We start from the raw sequence: 13,241 nt of genomic DNA on the forward strand, positions 1-13,241 counted from the left end.
GTTATTGACATCAAAGTTGATAGAGATGTGGTAAAAGAGCAGATTATTCACTCTGTGGCTTTTTAAGAGGTAAATGAGGTGCGTAATCTGACACTGTGAAGACAAAGAGTGGCCAATGCTATTATCAAAGAGGGTGAAGGAGTCATTGCACAACCAAGGCCCGCTTTGAGCTAATTGCATGTTGACTTCATTAACCTTGATGCTCAGTATTAAGTACCGCTTCCACACTCCCTCATTATGCCTAAACCAAGTCCAAAGAGAAAGAAACCAAAGCAAACAAATAAAACAGAGATAACAGAGGCTTTTGCAATCCGGCCTTGCTGCTCAGTTGAACTGTTAGCAACAAGCATAGAGCAATGTCACATAACATTTAGCAACAATGGCTAAGGCATTTCACCTGCCTCTGCAGACTAGCCCGGAGCCAGTCATAGGTGTGTTCGGTGGCTTTGTCCTGTCATCACATATCACCATTCATTTGTGCATTACAAGGTTCCACACAACATGTCCCTTCCTGTTACACTGCCCACTCTGTGACAGACAGAGTTTCAGCTGGCCTGTCAAAGAGCCCCATATGCATCTGAGATAAACAACAGCAGAGACGGAACATGATTCCCAGTATCTCTGAACATTAAAGGGCTGGTTCAGTCAAATTACAGAAATACATATTTTCTCACTTACTTCTTGTGGGAATCTGACTGTGCAGATAGCTTTGATTATATTTTCCCACATTTTTCCATGTTTTGAGATATTGAATTAAGTTGAACTTAATTTTGTATTCTCACTTTTTATATTTTCACACATAAATTTTGATATTGCATTATATTTTACAATTGCCCTACATTGTTGTTCAGTTAGTGTCTTTTTTTGTCTTTTATTTGTGCCTTTACTGTGGATGTTATTTTACTCATTATTGCCGTGCTTTTAACTAAGAACCACACTAAATACTTGATTTGATTTGATTTGGTTTGATTTGACTGATTTTGAAATATGATACTGCAGCTATTATGCATAATTTAACATTTTTCAAAAGAGGATTGAACCATTTTAGAACATAATAGTGGAAAAAGTCAGGCCTCTGACATTTGAGCACCACAGCTGCAAGCACTGTCAACCTCTGTGATGTGCTACTGAGTGGAAGACCTTATAGCTCTGTATTGCATACAAATGTGTTTTCCACCTTTTTTAAAGCGAACATGTACTGTGGTATAACACATACTGTAGCACTGATTATGTACCAATTTCTGTCCCTTTTCAATGTTTGTGAGGGCCGTTAAGTTTAAGAATTTTAACAGTGTTTACAACTAGACATTACTTTTCATTCATGTTTCTTTAAATCTGCTGTGTCATCAGTCAAAACAGCCTTGCTTTAAAACAAGAGAGGGTTGTGTTGGTGGAGGCGTGTTGTTTATGGCACCAGCGAGACAATGAAATAATACATTTAAAGGTTTATCAGATGTCAAAATACTGCACAGTGTTTTGCAATAATCAGAGACAGGATTTTTTTACAACTCTGGACAGCTATCACAGCAGCAGTGATTTTATCTTTTGTCATGACAGTCATGAGGTAAACAGCAGAAATGTGGTGTTTACGTAACAAAGTAATCTACCAGGAATGTCCTCTTGCGTGTATGTAACTGGCAAAGGCAGCACTTTGCCAGATGATGTCACACTGTGTTGCTACAACAGTTAAGTATTTTTTTTTTTTTTTTGCCAGATGACCCTACTCTCCAACTGCGCCCCTTAACTGGCTTCATTCAAATGGATTAAAAAAGACGTGTTTTTTCACATAGGGCTTTCTTCATCCAGCATTATAGGCTGGTTACATTTAGATGTCTCTTTTTCATGGGTCCAGATGTGAAGTAATGTAAAGTATGCTCATGTCACAGATGGTACATAGCAATAGCTAACAACATCAGACCCCATCTGGTTTCCTGTCTGTGTGGCTATTGAAATTAAAGTGAAATTTTAAAAAAAAAACTATTCTTCTGCCATATTGCATAAATCTAAATAATTGCTGACATTGCCAGTCTGAACCAAAAACTCAAATCCTGAATAACACTAATACAGGGGGCACCTCCCTCAACCAGGTCAAAATAAACACTAGGGATAGATATACTGATTTGTTAGCAAAAACACATTCCACATTAATACTACATGTCATGCATATTAATATATATTTGGTCGTCCAATTTCAAGAGATGAAATTTTTTTTCTTTGTTTTTTTTTCCTTTCTTTGGGTTGAGGGACTAATGAAAGAAGGCAAAGGAGACAAATATGTGATGTTGGGCTTTATAAATAATAAAATAAATAAATAAATAAAACATTGACTTTATTTGAAGTGAAGAAGAATTTGTGGTACTCAAAACATTAAATAAATAAAAAATGAAAAATTCAACAGCTACATATCTGTTCGGATTCAGTGTTCCCGTTACTTTGGAAATTCTGGAGTACGTGCTGTCAACAGATTCCATTGCCACTACTTTCTTCCAAAGAAACAGCGCCAGTGAAAATAGTTCACAGTGAGGTCTGTGGATCATGCAGTTTTTTTTTTCTTGATAAGCAACGTTGCTGCTGAATTTTTTGAATGTCTTTTTTTTTTTTAAGCTGTGAGCACCACAAATAAAATTCCACTCACTTCTACTGAATTGAGGTGGAGGCAGAGATCTCAAAGACAAATATCTAAAAACCTGTGTAAATAAAACATTTTTTTTCTCTTTGGCTGGATACCACTAAAGGTGGGTGAGAAAAACAGTTTTTTTATAATTAGGGTGAACAGACCCTTTAAGATTCAAGCACTAATAGAGTTTAAAACTTCAGCTTAATACCAACTGGGCTTAGCAAACAGCACATTACTGATCCTTTTTCCAGGTGGTGCAGGAGGTGTTTAAAGAGGAGGTGTGTGAGCTACATGCCTAAGTTGACATTGGCATTCAGCGTGCTAGCAATGCAAAGTGTTTCATATTATGGCAGAGAGGGAAATGGCACCTGCTGGGCAAACACGCCATATATTGTAATGTAGCTTAGCAGCACTTGCCCAGCTCGTTGCACTACAAAGCAGTCCATCAAAGTGAGATCTGAGAGGGAGAGAGAAGAAGATCATGACTCTTTTCACACCTTGTCAGACTGACTCGCCTCTGCCAGTTCTAGACCGGTCAGTGGTTTTCCTCTGCACTGGAGGAGCATCGCCAAGCTGTGCCGTGGCCAAAAAAAACCCAAACTACAGACAGTGGGATAGTTATAATCAGAGCACTTTTCAATAAGTGGGAGAGTGTGAGTGGTGAGGGTGAGGTGTGTATATTTCCAGCGTCTCAACCAAAAACAACACTGATGCATGTGACACTTTTTTCCTTTTTTTTCTGTGGTAAAACCTATGTACTGTACAATACTATGCTTTGTTCAGTTCATAATGTAATTTCAGGTGTGACATGCATGTTCTATAATGTTTAACGCATTAGTGCATGTGCGTGTGTTTAAGTTGAAATAAAGAATATGTGAATATTAAAATGTTTCATGTCTGACTGTATCTAGTACATGAATTTAAGTCACTGATTCAAAGGATTTGTAACATTTTTTTGTTTTCTTGTAATTCCCAGAATAGAAAACAGATTATGGTTGCTTTCTTGTTGCAAAAACGTTTTTTTTATTCTTTTAAATTTCAAGTATAAATTAGAGATGAAAACTCTAATTGTCTCAAATGTCTAATGTCTCAAAATTATAAACCTTTTTGAGAACAAGTGCTTGTATATTAGATACAGTCTATGGGTGTTGATTTCTAATTCATACAAGCAAATAGACACAAAGTACATACTTCATACACTGTCCATTCACAGGTAAAAACTTGGTAAAAGATAACTTGGAGAGTAAAAAGTCAGAATAAACCCACAGTAACATTTGGCTTTTCACAAGGCTTGGAAAAGGTTTCCAATAAAGCTAAGGGAGGGTAATTTCCATATTAATGACCTATTTGATGAAGCTCATTTAAATGATAAAAATGTTGTGGGAAAACCTCTCATTTCCTCTCTGTGAACAAAGAAAGGTGGGGCTGTTCATATAGTTTGGGGAGTTTCTCAAACAGCTACATCCTTTTGCTGTGTTGCATGTTTTAGTACAAATGGTAAACTGATTATATGATAAAATATACTGATACTACTGGAAATACAATATGACAAAAACGCAAATACAGTACAGTACAATTCATAGCTGTGTAATAAATATTAACCTATAAACTTGATGCTGTGTCAGAGAGGTTCTGATTAATCTCTAAGATAACTGTTGATGCTGTAGTGTAGTGTTGAGTGTTGTTGCAGTGGACTGCACTATGTTGAACGTATTATGTTTGTCCACTGTTGTACATGGATCCTTTCTCAGTTGCTGCCATTATGATTTTGAAATAAGTCATCCATAAAGGGTAGAATTGTTTTTTCATGACTTAAAACACCAGACTGTGCCACTGGAGAAAACTCACATACAATGTTAAATATCCTCCACAACAGGCAGATTACAAGCCATACTGAGAGCCCCTGCTGTGCAGGGGCCTTCAAAATGTCACAGGAAAAGCTTTGCCACATGCCAAAGGCACTCATCTCCATTAACACTGCGCCAGGGGAGACTTACTTAGACTGACAGGCGGCAACAATACTGAAAACTCTCCCAACTGTGTGAAGAGAGACACAAAATGAAGAGAAGTGAGAAAAATGAGTTTGGAACTTTCATTGTCCTACGCCTTCCCTCCGCACAGATGCGCAGCTGAGCCAGTGCAGCTGGCCAACTGACAAATGGGAAAAAATAGTCCAATTTGAGCTGGTCGTTAGCAGTCGGAGCGCAGCATTCCAGATAAATGAGCGGCTGCCTCAGGTATGGCAGGAGATCTTCCTGAAGCATTCCTGGGAGACCGGTCCGTACCACGGCAACCCCTTAGCCATGCCTTCGATCCGACAGGCCCGACACTACAGCAGAGGTGACCTTGCAGTGCCGCTCCTGCCGGGCTTCTTATTTTTACACTCCCCCTCACAGCCCCCTCTTTCTCCCTTGGCCTCCACTCCTCTTTTTTTCTAATCCCCACTTAAAGAGACAGTGTGGTGGTTTTTATATCATTAACTACCCCCTTCCCTCCACTTTTTGTCTACAGACAGAGGCAGCGATCGAGAAAAGAGAAAAGAAAGAGGTTGTGGCGCTTGGCTGGACCCAGGATGAAGGGTGTAGGGAGAGCTAACTCCATTAAAAGTGTCTATGAAGGCTTTAGCTGAGTCAAACACTTACTGTGGATGTTTGGACTCTGACTCTCCCCTTGTTGACACTATGCGAGTCTGCCTGTATCACTGCATGTCTTTGTGTATATGTGTGTATGTGTGTGTGCATGTGTACGTCGCTGTGTGCCAGCATATGCCGCTGTGCCTAAGTATATATGTTTCAGTGCCAGCTGCCAGAGCTAGGCTACTTTCTTCTGCACACCCACTGTGGCCTGTGGGACCGTAATCTTTGTCAATGCCACGCTGGTTACGTTTTGCAAGAGCCCTGAACGGAGTGGGCCAAACAAACACAGACATGGTTGATTCCGCTTGTTTTTCACTCTATTTTCAGGACACAGGCTAGTGAAAACCCTGATCCAAAGGCAGTATTTAGACTTTACCAGATTAGAAATGAATCAGAAGCCAATTTAGAAAGTGGCTGAATGCCCTCACTGAACTGTCTGTGGAAGCAACCGCATACAGTGAAACAATGGGGAATTTTCACTTAGTAGTGCATGATCTTCAGAATATTTTTACATTAGAGAACTATTTATGCTCTATTACAAGGAACCTGCCACTTACATTCACTACATCTGCACACATTACTCATTCTTGGCTACGGTTTAAACAAAACCTCTCCGCGGACACTAATGCAAACCAGTGTGTGCCTCTCATCAACCTCTTCACACTTCAACACAACCACTTCCTGACAGCTACTTCATTGAATAAATCATGACTATTGATTAACATGCACACAACAGTCTGCACGGGGGCACATTCTGAGGTTTGTTTCTTGAGTGCCAAGCTCATTTAACATGGGCTCTTTCATGTGAGTAATTGTGCGCGCTTAGAGCCATCTACAAACCCCCCCCAACCCCCACCCCACCCCACCATATAAAATAGAAAATCCCACAGCTATTTCTCCCACAGAAATTAGTGAATTGTGATGAGGCGAACTGAATCAATTATTGCCTTGAGGTCAGAACCTATTAAAAACATTTTCCCCCTGTTGCCATCAATTATCTGTCCTGATGTGCACGATCTCATTTTGTGCGCTGTGACACACCTTGTGATTGTAATTATCTATTAGCATTCATTGTTCTTTTTCTGGAAATTTGTAGCATTCCTCACAGCATTGGTGCTTCAGTAAGAATTTCTACCAAATATTCTCATCATGTCATCCTTTTTTTAACAGAGATGTGAATCATCTTCACAAACGCTCAATGTTAATAAATAAAATAAAATAAGAGAAGCAATGCAATTATCTTTTTATTAAAAGTAGTTTTCTATTTTACATCTAGTAATAAGCTTAGACTCGACAAAAGTCTACAACATTGATTTCTTGTCTACAAAGTGGATACTGGGAAATAATTTCAATTTTACTATACACTATTAGGGTAAAAGAGAGGAGGGGAGAAGAGAGCACAGGCTCTGACTGTCACTGTTTGGAGATGGGATCCCAGAGACAAGGTGCGCTCTGGGACTTGTTCAATCACCTCAGCGCTACACTGAGTATGTAGATCCCCATCAGCCATCCGTATAGGTGTCCCTGGTCATCCCAGCTGGTCCCTCCCTGAGCCAACAAATGGGCCACTACTCCGTTGGACAGGCACGCTCATTATAAATGAGGGTGTACATTCATGGAGGGGAAAAATAGGGGAGAGCCTAGGCAGAAACACCAGGACTTTCCTCCCACTCTGCCCATCCCTCTCTCTCGCCTCTTTCCTCTTGTGGAAAGCTGAAGACCAGTAGAGGCGGGTGAAAGCATCTGGATCATGACCTTTCCTCAGGCGCGCTGAGACAAATTAAAGCCAGACATCTGATGAGAGGAGACTGAGGAGACCTTCCAAGCTGCTCCAAGAGCAGCCTCAACGCTTCCACACTTTCAAGTCACTGCACATAGAACAGGTTACATTGTCCAGCTATTTTAATAACAAGCTGGGGGCCTGCATTGTATCTCACTATTTTTCACCGACAGATCCTGTGGATTTACTGAGGGAGAGTGCAACTAAATTATTATATTTTAGAATGTTTTCATGAACAAAAGCAGGGTCTGAACTCTTCGAATTTACAATTTCTGATACACAAGGACTCTGAGGGACTACATCCTCTTTGCTAGCTCCCAATGACACAGCAAAAGCCTTAGACTTGAAGGCAGAATCCAACCACACAACAGACTACCTCAGCTATGGAACTAATTGTTTCCATTTCAAAGCCGATTAGCAGCCTCGGGGAAACTCTGACAGTTGGACACCACAGAACCAAACATCCAGGAAGAGGAGCTGTGGCTGAGGCTCAAGCTGATCACCCAGCACATCTGCTTCTCTATACTCTGGCATAAGATGGGAGACTCACTTAGCATCATGGTCCATCTCAGTCAAGACCAACAGAAGCTACGCATTACAGACTGGCTAGACTAAATAAAGCCTTCTCCCTGAGGTCTAAATGGAAAAAGACTCTTGGAAAGTCCTTTTTCGCACTCGTCTTAATTGCTGAGGAAAACCAAAAGACAGGGAGGCTATTGCTTAATACATCAGAAACAAGTGCAGAGATTGGCTTGACGTAGACGTAATTAAGCGTGGATCCAAAGCCGGCAAGGGGGCCTGCTACGCAGAGTAACAGAGCACGCAGATTTCAATTTAATGTGCAGTTTTTAGTGGAATATGACTGAAGTAATTGAGCTGAGTGCAAAATGAATTAGGCTGATGAAACATCTGGAGAAAGTTTTGGAGATGTGTTAATGTTATTGTGATGGGGTTGAATTGCAGCTCTTACTCTTTGAAGCCTTTTCATTCATGGTCTACTCATGATGACACCCTCTAGTGAAGTTTAGGGTTATATATATAAATTGAAAATTAATACTGGAAAAAGTGAACATTGTAAGGCTTGGTCCATCACAGGAAATAAACTGAGTGTTAGTTTTCATTTCATTAGATACCTCCAACAAGGAGGTTATGTTTTCACCTGTTTCTTGTTTATTTGTCAGCAGGATTACAGAAAAAGTACTAAACCAATTTGCACCGAACCTGGTGGAGCGATGTGGCACAGGCCAGGGAGGGATCCATTAAATTCTTGTGTGGATCCAGTTAAAGGGGAGGATCTGGGAATTTTTCCTTAACATTGTGAGATAGGGCATAGGAGCTAAACAGACGTGTAGGATTGTTTGGCCTTGGCAGAGATAAGCACTCTACTGAGTGCCATTCTAGTTTGTGGATAGATTAAAGGATTAAATAAAAACAGTTCCTTACCTGGGGTACAGGAGGAGGAGGGCACCATCAAATGGACAGCAACATAAGGAGAGAAAACAGAAAACATTTCTCATTAGGCAAGCTGTGGTTTATTTTTTCTATCAAGCACAGTATATGGTTGTCAGTTTAAATATATGTTTGATCAGACAGCACTGAGAATATTTAAGGAACAATTATATATAAACAATCTTCCAAGAGACAAAATATAGTTACTGTGGCATCCACCAGAATGTGTTTTGACCAAATACGGATAAGTGCTCTCATAAGATGAAACCCTCATGATCCCCAGGGGGAAAGCTGGGAAACATTTAAACTAAACCACGGCTTTCATACGACCAGGCTGCGCCCTTTAGACACAGGCTCATCTCTTTGACAAGCTCAAAACAAACAGTTAGGCTTGTAAGACATAAATACTCCCCTGGACGTCTCTCTGACTTCCATATCTATAAATCTATGCGGACAATCAAAGTGGCACATTAACACATCGGAGTAAAAGTCAATGTGGGGAAAAACACTATTGTTTGAAGTACAGATTATGCAGCGAGTGCAGTTGTTACACTAAAGTAAGGTTTGTAAAGCTGTAATGGAGGGGATGGCTCTGCAGGAGAGCCTTCAGCCAGGGCTGAATACTGATGCGTCTGACTGATTGCCACGTCTGTGAGATCTAATTTGAAAGGTGGACAGTGATGAATGTCTCTCCTCCACTTACTGGCCGTCTGATGTATTATGCATCCCCATCTGATCAGAGAGGCTGATGAGGCGCGGGGAGACGAGGGGTGTCCATGTCCGACGCACCCTGACATTGGTTATATAAATGACTGCACCTCCACGCCTTTCATTTCCCAGCTCACAGGTCACGGGAGGAGCTAATAGGGCCATCGTTAATAGGGGATGACTGACTTCAGCTGGGGCTGCCCGTGCATTCTGATGGGCTACACATTTGACAAAGTCTCTTAACACAGTGGCTGAACCGTGCTCTCCTGTCAGCCTGGAGTCTAATTGTCAGAGACACAAACGTGGGCAGCAGCCGGAGGATAGTGCTATCGGCTGCCCAACTGCCACTGTGATCATCTGTCTGTGTACATCTTGGCTCTGCATGAGAGAAAGGTGTGCTTACTTCAGTTGTTTGGCAGACAGACGTGGAGGAAAAAGGACCCTTATTGTTACAGCCTGTCAGCGACAAAACCCATGATTTAAGACTATTGCTTTGATCCCGTGGCTACCGGATAGCGTGTTTTGCTGCTGACATCATGCTGCCAGCTGTATAACTGAAGGAGTGAAACCCTTCTATTAGCCTGTAGGAAAAAGCCTGAGTGCGTACCATGTTTTGTTCTCTCCCCAGGAAAAACAGCATTGGTAATTGTGCCTCTGCTGAGGGAGTGGAGTGGGCTCATTCTTTGTTTAAGTGTCCACCAGGAGAGCACTCTCTGACACAACCAGGGCTCCTGAGCGCCCATCAACTGCACATTTTAATGTGCTGAGGCAATATTAACCGCAGCGGCAAATAAAAAAGCCCTGGCCCTGGCGGGCACGACGTGGGCCCTAACGAGTTTATGGCTGCCCTAATTGAGCCATTTTCACATCAGCTGCTGTTTTTTGTCAGATCAGGAACTACTCTTCCACGCTTCCAGCTGTGATTTTCTCTCTAGCAGTAAAGCTCACAAGTCCGCATACGAACCCTGCAAAACGGAAGGTCACCGTTGGTACAGATAAGCCCATTCACACAGGCCCACACACCGACACAACCCAAGAAGGATTTGTAGTCGAGAAAACATCTCCTGGAAATGAAAAAAACAAGCTGTATTGTAATAATTTCTCACAGCTGATAAGACAGAGCGCAAGTACAAAAGTTGACAGTGATTAAGAGCTGCGAGTATACAACTGCATCTGATTCTAGATCTGCTGTTTTTAATGTCTTTTACTTTCAACCATAATCTGAATTTTGAATTTAACCATGGCACTCATTTGTATAAATCCGTATGCTGATTATGCGGCAAACAGCAGTGTTTACCAGCCAGAGAGCAAGGAAGCCATCTTTAATTCATTAGAAAAACACACTTTGCAGGAAGACTTTTCAGTGGAGGCTTTACATTTACTGGGGCTGCTTTAATACATGCTCAGTATGCAGAGGAGGCCTATGTTAAAGTAGTGGATAATAGGTGAAAAAGGCTGGGGTGAAATTCAGTCCTCTTCCAATGAGCCGTTAATTAGTGCTCAAGGAGGTGAACGACGTGTTCAAAAGCTGAGGATTCTTCATTAGTCATCCCACAGCTCCACACTAGTCATACAGACACACAATTAGTCCTCCCAGCCCACCACCACCACCAGCAGCAGCAGCCTCTCCTCTGCCGAACGAGCCATAGGGTGGCACCATCACAATTTGACGGACACGATGAGACTAATGTCCACGCCGTCCGTACATGGCGTCAGTGTCAGCGTTCCCTCTCTCCTGATCGCCTGTCTCTGTCACACAACCGGCTTTGATTTAAAATACACGCGTCCCATTATGGCATATCTGGCCGTTATAATTAGACGATGGCAGCAGATTTCACGAGGAGACATTGCATGTGATCTAATTAGCATTGTATTAAAGAGCTAAATCAAAGTTGTAGCACATGTGCTTTTGTTTGAGAGTTCTTTCATCTTTGGGGGATTGTTGTAAAGATTGTTCATGTCATTAATCTCTCTTCGTGATGCTAAATGAGCCAGAATATTAAGTACATGATTGACATGCTGTAGCCCAACTGGATTTGGTACATGTTTTTTTTTTTTTTCTTTTTTGAAGATTTACTGTAATCTTTCAGGGGAATTGTGAGTTTTTTGGTATTAAGTGGGGGCAGCATTTTGTTTTTTTTAAGCAACCAAAACCACAGATAAATGAGACGGATCAGACATGTATCCATTACAAAGCTCAATACAGCTCTTGTGAACAACTGCTTACTGCAAAAAAGGACTAAGCTCTCAGTGTGTGCAGTTAAACATCTGTGGACTATTTTGTTGACATCAGAATCTCCTATTTACAGTGAGAACGCTTCATTCAGTTGGACAATTTACTATAGCCACTAACAGGCTTCTATTTCAGTGTGGGTGTTCTCCTTTGACCACTCTGAAATAAATGACTAACAGCATTCTACCTTGGCAACCATGATCCTTTTTTTTTCTGCTGGTCTTTTTCAGTACAACCTGTAATATTTTCTTTTAACGTCACAATTCACAAGCAAAAATAATCTACTACAAGTGAATCAGGTTTGAACACAGGCAGGCCTGGATGGTAAACTTCAGAAGGCTGCGCTCTGGACAAGTGCAGCAGCAGCAGAGACAGAAGAGCAGCAATGTAGAGAGAAAGGGGGGCTGGTGAAGGGAAAAAAAAGACGTCTGCTAGGAAGGCGACGGGCTTCTCTGAGCAGAGCATACTCTTCCCTGCTCATGCAAAACACATGCATGTGTATGCACATGCGCACACAAGCAGCTCTTTCACTCATAAACAGGCTCCCGTCACTGATAGCCCTACAACTTGTTATTTGCTTCCTGTCGTGATACGCTGATAAGTGGCAAAGAGACCAAACAGTGAAAAGTAAGAAAACAACAGCAATATAGTCATTTAAAGGGAGTCTATTTTGAGTCAGGGACAGCTTCTCTCTCCGTTACTGAATTAATCAAATCCAAAGGACATCATCTTCAAACTCGACATCCCCCTAAAGGCGAGCATCTCATTCTGTATGCAGCTGAGGAAGCTTCACAACATCCTAAAAATACAGCACTCCTGGAAGAGAGGTGCTCTACCAGTCTGAAGGGAAGCATGAAGAACTAGCAGGCCCATGGGAATAGACATTGTGATTAGATGCAAAAACTCTGCTTTCATAAACAGCATTAGTTCTTGTTAGACATCCCACCCCTCCCACAGATGCAAGCCCTCTCTGTTTTGCAAAGCAGGGAGAAGGTATTATTGTTTTATTTGCATTTTCCGTTTCCCAAGCTCTTTACCCCCAACATGTTAAACACTAGTGGGCAAAAGCTGTTGCTGTCAGACAGGTGTTTGGACTGAATGCTCAGTCCATGTTCATCATTTTCTGGTCCCCTTCTTTGGTAACAAGGAGCCACCTGAAATTTTTTTTTTTTCTCTTTTACCCACTGCCTCTTTGAACTAATCAATTTGCTCCAGGCTATTGCTCTCCTGTGATCATATAATATGAGTCCAATAAAAAGACCTAATGCAGCACTTGGACAGGCCATCAGTTCATTTTGCTGCTTCATCATCAATGTTAGCTCGGTGGGCAAAGGCAAATTAAACACCAACTGATGAGGCTTCATATTTAACAGGGTGCATAACTTCATTTATCGAATGTCCAATCACATAATGTTTTTAAATAATAAAAGCAAATGATATTTATTACTATGTTTGCATTGAAACTTATGTGATTAACGTTTATGTTTTTGCAATGTTATCCCTAGGATACATGACTTAATGCTGATTTAGGTCTATGTTAAGTTGTTTCTATTGTGTTGCTATTATAATCACTTTTCTTATCAGTAATCAATATAAAAGGTGTTTTTTTATGTTGAGTAAGGATTACAGTTGCCATGAACACAAATGATATGACGCAACATGTATTTCAGTTTCAAAAGGTAATGGGAGTAGACAGTTTTGCTATGCATCACTCAGTGTCAACGCCTCTTCTCAACAAATCTGTCTTTCTGCCAGGACGTCACTCTCTGGACTCCCCTATTTCTCTTCAGCTTGAATTCAAGAAGACATATAATTTCA

At 41.2% G+C, this 13,241-nt stretch overlaps 1 protein-coding gene across 1 annotated transcript in view; it reads right to left on the reverse strand.

The window, feature by feature from the left end:
* Positions 1-13,241, reverse strand: part of roraa (RAR-related orphan receptor A, paralog a) — a 177,455-nt gene that overhangs the window by 121,933 nt on the left and 42,281 nt on the right. The window lies entirely within an intron of this gene.

The sequence above is a fragment of the Lates calcarifer genome, linkage group LG10 (genome assembly GCF_001640805.2).
Source record: "Lates calcarifer isolate ASB-BC8 linkage group LG10, TLL_Latcal_v3, whole genome shotgun sequence".
In the NCBI taxonomy this organism is placed as follows: domain Eukaryota; kingdom Metazoa; phylum Chordata; class Actinopteri; family Centropomidae; genus Lates; species Lates calcarifer.